Genomic DNA, 11,866 nt, shown 5'->3' with positions numbered 1-11,866 from the left:
CATTGTCCAAACATAAATCTAAATTTATTTACAAATATTCGATTTGGCTATTCTGATATTATTAAAAATAATATACAATTTTTTTACCGAAAGCTGCATTTCTTTTTTTATCCGCACTTATTGTGTTCAAATAAATCGAAATATTTTCTTTAAGAGCGTCTTGAAATGCAACTGGTTACTTAAGATAAAGCGCTTTTGGGGTATCAGGCGCCAAAGGGAAATATTTCTGCGCAAAGCGCTTTTTAACATTTTTTTGCATAATTTTAGGCCTACAATAAATGTAAGCAAAAAGACCTATTGCTGCGATCTCTTTAGAAGTATTAAATTAATACTATATAGCCAATTTGTCTTACCATCAAAAGGTTCGGCAGTTGTTGTAGTTGTGGGTTCTGGTGTTGTAGTGGTTGGACCACACCCTGGAACTTTATGTGGCCAATCACAGACTCCGATAGCTGGATTGAAGGCGGTTCCATCAGCACAGGGCATTGTATGTAAATAACCGTTGGAACACTGGACAATAAAATTTATTATAAATTAAGGTTTTAATAAATTAGCAACTAATTTGGTATTTGTGCAAGTTTGTCTGTAGGGTTTCTCGGTCATTTTTAGCCAAATTTTTAAATTTGGTTAAAATTTAAAAAAGTATTTATAAGCATGTAAGCTATAATGATGTAATCAGATCAACCCAATACCTGATAAAAGTGGTCGCAATCTCCTGGCTTCTCAAATGGATCTCCGCTCTGTGGATTGCCATTTGCGTCCAAACATAAACCTAAAATTATTTACAAATTTTCGAATTAGCTTAAAGTTTCATTTCACTTTTATTTCGCATTCATTTTATTTTAATATCTTAAAATATTACTAAACTACGCTTTGCAAGGCGACTGTTAACTTTAGAAAAAGCACTTTTGGCGAAGCAAACGCCTTACAAGAAATATTTCTGCGCAAGGCGTTTTGCAACATTTTTCTGTTATCTAAAAAACCTATAGTTGCAAACATTTTTAATGGTTTACAACCAATGATATAAAGCCAAATTAAATTGCCTTACCATCAAAAGGCTTGACGGTTGTTGTAGTTGTTGGTGCTGGTTTTGTAGTTGTTGCGCCACAACCAGGAACATTATGAGGCCAATCACAAACCCCAATGGCTGGGTTGAATGCTGTACCAGGGGCACATGGCATGGTGTAAAGATAACCGTTTGAACACTATAAAAAATAAATATTATTTTTAAAATCCTTTTTTTTTTTCTTTTAACATGTTAGTTCAAAAAAAAAATTTTCTTACTTGATAAAAGTGATCACAATCTCCTGGTTTTTCAAATGGGGCACCGCTAATCGGAGTGCCGGCGTTATGGCATAATGCTAAATTATAAAAAATAATTTTATATTCCAACCAAAAACAAAAGCGTTATTTTTAAAATTTTATATATTAAAAAAAAATTATATTTTAATATTAGATCTTGTTAATTTGTGGTATACGATTAAATTGAAATACTTACGATCCAAAGCGGCTCGCTTGTTTCTGTTTAAACTCTGCAAAACATAGTAATAAATATTTTGAATATAAAAAATTCATTAAAAACTAAAAAAAAATTGTTAAATTTGTTAACAAATTAGTAAGCAACTCACTTGTGGAACGTTATTTTCTTCCCTGAGTGGGGTGCAAACAGCAACTCCAATCAAGAAGGCTAAGCTTAGTACAAGTTTCATCTTCGGTACGTTACTGCAACGTTTTCTTTTTTGATTCTCCTGTTCAGTTAATATTATATTAAAAAGGTTCTTCTTGTCTTGGTGTATCTTTTCGTATTGGTGAATCGTCGAGCGGTAGCCAATTTATAGGAGATTCGAGTGTTTGCTTAGAGCGAACGTGCGTCTTGTCTAACTGTTTATAGGAAATTCTCAATGACCAACTGCGCCCGAGTTTTTGTTTGCTCGAGTCGTAACTTTTGATATAAAATCTTGGTACACATTTCGCTGACTGTGTACGCTATTGGCCAATGTGTTGACAACCAGAAAGTTGTCTGGGTTTAATCATTTCTTTTTCGAGAAATTTCGAAATTTACCAAAATAAGTTTACTGCCTAATACAATGTCTAATCAACACGTTGGCGCATGCGTAACGAACTTTCAACAATGCTGACAAGTTTTTTTAATTTAAAGTTTGCAATAACCTAAATATCGTTGTTTTTGTGTGTTGCTTTAAAAAATTTAAAATTTTTGAGACTTGTATTTTCGAATATTACATATATAAAATATATATATTTTTTGTGCATAAGTTAAATCATAAAATCAGGAATTTAAACCGTAACTTTGCGCCATAAAATTTAAACTTTTTTTAACCTTTTGCCCAGGTGGTTTTATTTATATAAAATGCCCGATCGTAAAGTACAAGTAATGACGAATCTGTAAATTATTATTGAGGATAACATCGGGACAACATCGACCTCGCCCTATATTTGTTAAAAAAAAAGGTTGTAAATTACTAATACAAAATAACAAAACTCGTTCAAAGCACAAAATGTTTTTTAGAAAACTTACTTTCTCAATTAAATAATGTATCCAACAAATATGTGATTTATTATCTAATTTTATTTTAGTATGTGTTTACGTGGTAGCGAATAACCAAGCTTGATTTATTAAAAGAGTTTAAAAGGGCGAAATTTATGTCAAATTGTCAATTTACAAAATGCGTGAATAACCTAAACAAACATAACCTTTAAATGTATCAAGTGTATCACAGTAACAGTCAACATTGTAAATTTCATTAAGATAAAAGGTGCATTAAAAAACAAGAGAAAGTGTTTAATTAAACGCAATATTTGCTTCATATGACATCATAAAACGTTTACACTTTTGTAAGGCAAAGATTTTTTAAAGTTGCTTTGTTGATTTATTCTTTTTAATCACATGTCAGGATAATTGCTTTGCAAAACAAATATTTTATTTTTTAATAATTAGGCTAGGCGTTATAGTCGTCCAAAAATAACCATTTTGATTTTTTTATCTCTGTGATACATAATAAAATCAACAATTCTGAAAAATGCTATGACGTCAATATGAAAAATTACGTCACCAAACTTAATGAATAGAAGATCACATTTGGGTAATATTTAGTTTCTAATTCCTGAATGGTTTCTAATTATGCATACAATAACAGTTTAGTGACTAATTAAATCAATATTTATTGACTGACCGACACATAAAAGAATTAACAAATCTATTCAAAATACTTCCAAAACAAATCGGAGCAAGTATAGATACTTTTGTTGATTCAAAGGATGTTGTAATGTAATCAGTTTTGGAAAGAATAATTTTTTTTGAATAGTTAGAAATGACAAAAGTTTTTATAGAACAAAAAATTTGTTTCGTAGTTTCTATATTAAAGCAAAGTAGAAATTTTACTTAAGATTTTCATGTTGCAAATTGGGATCTGTAAAATTTACTTTACAGCGCAAGAATGTTTCATTTTGGGCGTATCCGGGTTATAAAACAGCGTTTGCGTAACGCGGATCGGTTGAGTACTTTCGTTATAACAACCGACCTGAGACAACAAATTAATGACATTAGTTCAAACATGACAAACTTCGGTAAATTTCAACATCTTAAATAACTAAAGATAGACGTCACGAACTAAGTTTTTAAAGTCATGTTTAATTCTTTCATTAAACAGGAATGCAAGTTTGATTCCCCTTATAATTAAATAGTTTTTTTATTGGCCAACTGACACAAAACACTGTAATAAAATGTAATTGTCGTTAATATGTAATTTTGTATTAGATTACGTAATTTTGTTTGCTGTTTTGCGGTTGTTTTGATATTTAAATCTTACGTGTACGTCAACGCTTTTTCAGAATAAAACAAAATTACTAAAAAACGCTGTTTACAAATTAAAATTACTCTTATAGGATCAAAGTAACAGTTAAAAATAGTTTTAAAATTGGTTATAAATTGTTAAACCACATATTTGTAAATTAAGTTCACTAGTTTAACTCGTTAAAGTTTGGAGAAACACGTAAACAGTTGTTTACATTACAAACCAACCTTCAAAATAACTTTATTAGTGAACATTTATGCTGAATGGACTAATACAGTTATTTTGCTAAGGGGAGAATAGGCGTTTTTACTACTGAACAATTTTTCGGACATGGTATTAAAATAATGAACTGATTTGACATGACTTTTAAACAAGGAATTGGGCAGTAAAAAAACCTAATGACCATTCGCGATTCTAAATATACCCTTTGTTCAAATATTTTCACATTAATTTAATGGTGAAAAATGTTAAGTATTTTGTTTTTGCCGGAAGTATAAATACTTCTAACAGTTTTAAATTTATGTCGCCAAACATTGAGATTGCAACATTCTATTTACGTTAGCTTTTTAAGCTAACTAATTTTAGAAACCTCAGCAACTTTCATAAACGTCTGGTAAACATTTATTTTAATCACGGCCTTTAAAACAAACAGATTATTTATAATTCATAAATCAGGTTTTATTAGTTTTAAAGTAACAACATCATGTTTAGCTATGAAGCAATTGCATAAATCAGTTGACTACTTTTTTTAAATATTTACTATAGTTATGGAATTATATTAACCTATTAATAAAAATAAATTAACTAAATACAATAACTTTTTGAAGCTCAATATTTGGACATTTCGTAATATATAATTTTCCACTTAACAATTTACCAAAACAAAATTGCTTTTTAAAACCTTTCTACAACTTTTATCCTAATGATAAAGACACAACATACGTAAAAAAGTTATAATAAGTTAAAGTACAAAAATAAATGTAAAAAAATGATCAGAAATTAATTATATTTATACCGCAAATACAACAATAAAATCACAACGAAAACTATTCAGCCACTATGTTAAATAATCAACTATAATAACCATGGTGTATTAATTAATTGATATTGTCTGGCGCTGTGTATCGTTAATAATATCTGTTATTAAATGGTGTCAATTAAAAAACTGTATAATCGGACTACTAACAGTTTGGAACATTGTACGGCCAGTCGCATACGTTTAATGCAGGATTAAATGCTGTTCCTGGAGCGCATTGCAGCGTGTACAAGATACCTTAAAACAAGATTTAAAATCAGGAACTTTTTCCACTATAAATTGACACAACAAACAAAGAGTTGTTCCATACTAACCTGCTCCGTATTTGTAGAAGTGTCCACAATCTCCAGGTTTTTCAAGGGGACTTGTTGAGATCAGAGCGCCACTGGAATCTTGGCATGTCGGAACTAAAAGTAAATTACAAGCTTAAATTAATTTTTAGAAATTTAACCAAACTTTTACAACAAGTTTTGTGAAATAAAAAAGGAGCAAATAAGTTTTTAGTTAAACAATGTTTAAAACCTGGTGCGTTCAATAAACTACATCCTGGAACATTGTAAGGATAATCACAAACTTCTATAGCTGGATTGAAAGCAGTTCCCTGTTGAATTACCGTTCGAATCCACACAGTCATCTGTAAAACTTGATGTTTAATTCTTGTTGTGTGTAAGATTTAAAAAACCTAGTGTATATTGTATAGAAAATGTCTACCATGATACGGATTAGGTGTGGTTGTTGTTGGTGCTTTTGTAGTAGTTGTTGCACTACATCTAGGAACATTATGAGGCCAATCACAAACTACAATACCTGGGAAAAAAATTGATCGTATAAAGTGAATCTTTTAAACTTTTATTAAATAAACAAAACTTTACCTATTTATTATAGCTAGTGCTTAATATTTTTTTTTATTTTGTACCTGATAAAAAATATCACAACCATGGAGCTTTTCAAATGGGTAACTGCTGATTGGATCGCCAGCATTATTTACGCAAAGATCTGTTTAAAACATTTTAATTATTTAAATATTTTAGCACAACAAATGGTTATTTTTAAAAACGTTGTAAAATATTTACCATCAAATGGAGATGTTGTTGTCGTTGTAGACGTTGTTGTTGTAGTTGTTGCATTACAACTAGGGACATTATAAGGCCAATCACGGACTCCAATAGCTGGGTTAAAACAGTTTCTGAAGAACATGGTATTACATGGAGTATGCCATCAGAACACTGTTAAAAATTTTTAAAATATAATCTATTTTCTCTGTTAGTAATCTGCAAAAATTTTAAAAATTTGATTCCCAGTATTTTTAATGCTAAATCTAGATTTTTTTTATAGATTTGCTTGGTAGAAATGTTCGCAATCTTCAGGTTTTTTATATGGTTCACCACTAGAACATCGTGGTGAAAGTGTAGTAGTTGGTAGAGGTGCCAATGTAGTTATGGTTTAAAATCTTAGATTTCGAAACATATTGTTATTGCCCGTATATTTATTATGGTTCGAAATCTTAGATTTCGAAACATATTGTTATTGTCATTTTTATTATTATTTTTATTTTTCTTACTTATTCGAATTTTGGTTTAAAATAACTTTTGATCTTGTTTATATAAAGTTTTAAAATTTTAGTATGTTGTTTATATTAATATTGTGTTCCAATCTTTTTTATTCTCAAAATTTAATTATGACTAATTACTAATTGCTTGTTTATTTATTAAAATTTAAAAATCGTTATTAATTTTTCAAATCTTGGTCAATTGTATATCATAATATTATGAACTCAAAAATGAATTAAAATTTTAATTTTTATCACTTATTACTAATTAATAGGTGTTTGTTTATTAAAATTTTAAGATTGTTATTTATTTTTTAAATTTTGGTTAATTGTATATCATGCTATTGGTAACTTAAAAATGAATTAAAATTTTAATTTTTATTACTAATTACCAAGTAATAGGTGTTTGTTTATTAAAATTTTAAAATTGTTATAATTTTTTAAATCTTGGGCAATCGTATATTATGATATAAGTTACATATAAACGAAATAAAAATTAATTTTTGTTTGTTTATCATATTTAAATGCTTGTTTATTTAATTAAAATTAGACATTGTTATTTAAGCGCAGAACAAAGAAAAAAATTAACTTTTGAGTCTAATAATTAAAAAAGGGTATACGTAATATTTGATTAATTAGTTCAGTTAACATTTTTAATTAAGTAATGTTTATGTATAATTTTATTTACAATAAAGATTAATTTTAAAAATATTTAAATAATTTCGAACCATTTTTTATTTATCAAATAATTCTAGTTATTTTTATTCTTACTTATTCAAATTTTTGGTTCAAAATAACTTTTGTTCTAGTATATTAAAAGTTTTGAAATTTTAGTATGTTGTTTGTTATAAGATCATGTTCCAAACCTCCTATTTTCGTCACTAATTATTAATTAATAGGTGTTTGTTCATTAAAATTAAAGATTGTAATAAAACAAAGATTGTTATTGTGTTTTCAAATTTTGGTTAGTGGTTTAATATGATAATAATATCATAAAAATAAATAATTTAACTCTAATTAAATACTATTTAATTATTTTTTGTTTGTTATAAAATACTCGATCAATGGGAGTTTAACGCGTTCTTACACTTGAATGATTTAATAGCGTTTTGGTCGCTGTTAAATATTGTCTTGTTTGCTGTACGTATTAAAGTGATCGATATTGGTAAAGTGAAAAATGTATAAAAAAATTATTTTGGAAGTATTTTTTAGCCTTTGCTTATTAATTAAAAATTAAATATTGTTGTTTCTGCTCTTGTGGTTGTAGGAAATAGGAAATGGTGGGCTCGTCGTTGTTGTTGTTTTTGATCTTGTGGTTGTAGGAAATGATGTGCTCGTCGTTGTTGTTGTTTTTGCTCTTGTGGTTGTAGGAAATGATGTGGTCGTCGTTGTTGTTGTTTTTGCTCTTGTGGTTGTAGGAAATGGTGTGGCTGTCGTTGTTGTTGTTTTTGCTCTTGTGGTTGTAGGAAATGGTGTGGCTGTCGTTGTTGTTGTTTTTGCTCTTGTGGTTGTAGGAAATGAAGTGCTCGTCGTTGTTTTTGCTCTTGTGGTTGTAGGAAATAAAGTGCTCGTTCTTGTTGTTGTTTTTGCTCTTGTGGTTGTAGGAAATGGCGTAGTCGTTGTTGTTGTTTTTGCTTTTGTGGTTGTAGGAAATGATGTGCTCGTCGTTGTTGTTGTTTTTGCTCTTGTGGTTGTAAGAAATGGTGTAGTCGTTGTTGTTGTTGTTTTTGCTTTTGTGGTTGTAGGAAATGATGTGCTCGTCGTTGTTGTTGTTTTTGCTCTTGTGGTTGTAAGAAATGGTGTAGTCGTTGTTGTTGTTGTTTTTGCTTTTGTGGTTGTAGGAAATGATGTGCTCGTCGTTGTTGTTGTTTTTGCTTTTGTGGTTGTAGGAAATAATGTGCTCTTTCTTGTTGTTGTATTTGCTCTTGTGGTTGTAGGAAATGGTGTGGTCGTTGTTGTTGTTGTTTTTGCTTTTGTGGTTGTAGGAAATGATGTGCTCGTCGTTGTTGTTGTTTTTGCTTTTGTGGTTGTAGGAAATAATGTGCTCTTTCTTGTTGTTGTATTTGCTCTTGTGGTTGTAGGAAATGGTGTGGTCGTCGTTGTTGTTGTTTTTGCTTTTGTGGTTGTAGGAAATGATGTGCTCGTCGTTGTTGTTGTTTTTGCTTTTGTGGTTGTAGGAAATAATGTGCTCGTTCTTGTTGTTGTTTTTGCTCTTGTGGTTGTAGGAAATGATGTGGTCGTCGTTATTGTTGTTTTTGCTCTTGTGGTTGTAGGAAATGGTGTGCTCGTCGCTGTTGTTGTTTTTATTTTTGTGGTTGTAGGAAATGGTGTCGCTGTCGTTGTTGTTGTTTTTGCTCTTGTGGTTGTAGGAAATAAAGTGCTCGTCGTTGTTGTTGTTTTTGCTCTTGTGGTTGTAGGAAATGGTGTGGTTGTCGTTGTTGTTGTTTTTGCTCTTGTGGTTGTAGGAAATGGTGTGGCTGTCGTTGTTGTTGTTTTTGGTCTTGTGGTTGAAGGAAATGGTGTGCTCGTCGTTGTTGTTGTTTTTGCTCTTGTGGTTAAAGGAAATAGTGTGATCGTCGTTGTTGTTGTTTTTATTTTTGTGGTTGTAGGAAATGGTGTCGCTGTCGTTGTTGTTGTTTTTGCTCTTGTGGTTGTAGGAAATAAAGTGCTCGTTCTTGTTGTTGTTTTTGCTCTTGTGGTTGTAGGAAATGATGTGGTCGTCGTTGTTGTTGTTTTTGCTCTTGTGGTTGTAAGAAATGGTGTAGTCGTTGTTGTTGTTGTTTTTGCTTTTGTGGTTGTAGGAAATGATGTGCTCGTCGTTGTTGTTGTTTTTGCTCTTGTGGTTGTAGGAAATAATGTGCTCGTTCTTGTTGTTGTTTTTGCTCTTGTGGTTGTAGGAAATGATGTGGTCGTCGTTGTTGTTGTTTTTATTTTTGTGGTTGTAGGATATGGTGTGGCTGTCGTTGTTGTTGTTTTTATTTTTGTGGTTGTAGGAAATGGTGTGATCGTCGTTGTTGTTGTTTTTATTTTTGTGGTTGTAGGAAATGGTGTGGCTGTCGTTGTTGTTGTTTTTGCTTTTGTGGTTGTAGGAAATGGTGTGCTCGTCGTTGTTGTTGTTTTTATTTTTGTGGTTGTAGGATATGGTGTGGCTGTCGTTGTTGTTGTTTTTGCTCTTGTGGTTGAAGGAAATGGCGTGCTCGTCGTTGTTGTTGTTTTTATTTTTGTGGTTGTAGGAAATGGTGTGGCTGTCGTTGTTGTTGTTTTTGCTCTTGTGGTTGTAGAAAATGATGCGCTCGTCGTTGTTGTTGTTTTTGCTCTTGTGGTTGTAAGAAATGGTGTAGTCGTCGTTGTTGTTGTTTTTGCTTTTGTGGTTGTAGGAAATGATGTGCTCGTCGTTGTTGTTGTTTTTGCTCTTGTAGTTGTAGGAAATAATGTGCTCGTTCTTGTTGTTGTTTTTGCTCTTGTGGTTGTAGGAAATGATGTGGTCGTCGTTGTTGTTGTTTTTATTTTTGTGGTTGTAGGAAATGGTGTGGCCGTCGTTGTGGTTGTTTTTGCTCTTGTGGTTGTAGGAAATAATGTGCTCGTCGTTGTTGTTGTTTTTGCTCTTGTGGTTGTAAGAAATGGTGTAGTCGTCGTTGTTGTTGTTTTTGCTTTTGTGGTTGTAGGAAATGATGTGCTCGTCGTTGTTGTTTGTTTTGCTCTTGTGGTTGTAGGAAATGGTGTGGTCGTCGTTGTTGTTGTTTTTGCTCTTGTGGTTGTAGGAAATGGTGTAGCTGTCGTTGTTGTTGTTTTTGCTCTTGTGGTTGAAGGAAATAGTGTGGTCGTCGTTGTTGTTGTTTTTGCCCTTGTGGTTGTAGGAAATGATGTGCTCGTCTTTGTTGTTGTTTTTGCTCTTGTGGTTGTAGGAAATGATGTGCTCGTCGTTGTTGTTGTTTTTGCTCTTGTGGTTGTAGGAAATGGTGTGGTCGTCGTTGTTGTTGTTTTTATTTTTGTAGTTGTAGGAAATGGTGTGCCCGTCGTTGTTGTTGTTTTTTCTCTTGTGTTTGTAGGAAATGATGTGCTCATCGTTGTTGTTGTTTTTGCTCTTGTGGTTGTAGGAAATGGTGTGCTCGTCGTTGTTGTTTTTTTTGCTCTTGTGGTTGTAGAAAATGGTGTGGTCGTCGTTGTTGTTGTTTTTGTGGTTGTAGGAAATGGTGTGGTCGTCCTTGTTGTTGTTTTTGCTCCTGTGGTTGTAGGAAATGGTGTGGTCGTCCTTGTTGTTGTTTTTGCTTTTGTGGTTGTAGGAAATGGTGTGGCTGTCGTTGTTGTTGTTTTTGCTCTTGTGATTGTAGGAAATGATTTGCTCGTCGTTGTTGTTGTTTTTGCTTTTGTATTTGTTGGATATGGTGTCGTCGTGGTTGTTGGCAAGGTTGTGGTAACAATACTTTTTGTTGTCTTATCTTCGCAACCGGGTACCTCACTGGGCCAATCGCATTCCTTTATGTCAGGATTGAACACTGATCCTGGAGCACATGGTATTACATAAAGAAATCCGCTTGAACACTAAACAATAAATCACCATAAAATAATTTCATTTCAACAGCTTGAATTATAATTTTTAAATACAGTAACGATCCGCTAGTTTAAAAATAAAACAATACCTGATAAAAATGATCACAATCGCCAGGTTTTTCAAAGGGTGCGGAATTTGCAGAATTTGGGCAAAGTGCTATAAAATATAACTTAAAAACTAAAAAAAATCGTTTATAAAATTTTTATATTATTTTAAAACTTAGAATTTATATTTACGGTCGTTTAAAAAAGTTTCTCTCGGTCGTTGAAAATTTATCATTCTATCCAAGATCTTGAAAAGACAAAAAATTAATAAACCTTTAGTTTTGTTTTTCAACCAAATATGAAGCCATTTAAAATCTACAAATTTCTATAAACAAATTAATCTTACCCCGCCCCTGTAAAATTCCATTGGCAATTGAAAAGGAAACCCATTAGTATATCCAACGAAAACCAAAAAGAAAACAACTAATTTCATTTTTTGTTAGACTGTTACATAGACGTATATTCAATTTTTTTTATACTACAAAACTCAATTTAAAATATATAAAAATTCTGAATATAATTGTTTAAAATTTTATTTAAAAATTTCTTTTTTTTTAAGTTTTTTTTGCATGTTTAACGCTAGCATACTAAACATAAAACAACAAAAATTAAATGCTTAAAACTAAGCAAAAAATCTTTGTTATGTTTTAAATGCTTAAATTGTAAATTAATTTAAATTTCCATAACCTATGTGCCAAACGTCTGTTGAACAGCAACTACATTACTAAAAGCAGTTTTACTTTATATTTATTAAATGAAGTCATTCGAAAAGGTGTGTTTTATTTTGTTTTGTTTAATTTTTGGAAAATCTTTATTTGATTTTGAGTTATGGAGTTTACCCTTGCTTTTAACGACCGTTTAGCACGGCCGCAG

Source organism: Corella eumyota, chromosome 2 (genome assembly GCF_963082875.1).
Source record: "Corella eumyota chromosome 2, kaCorEumy4.1, whole genome shotgun sequence".
Lineage (NCBI taxonomy): Eukaryota > Metazoa > Chordata > Ascidiacea > Phlebobranchia > Corellidae > Corella > Corella eumyota.
The sequence above is the reverse complement of the archived record's forward strand: the minus strand, read 5'-3'. Positions refer to the sequence as shown.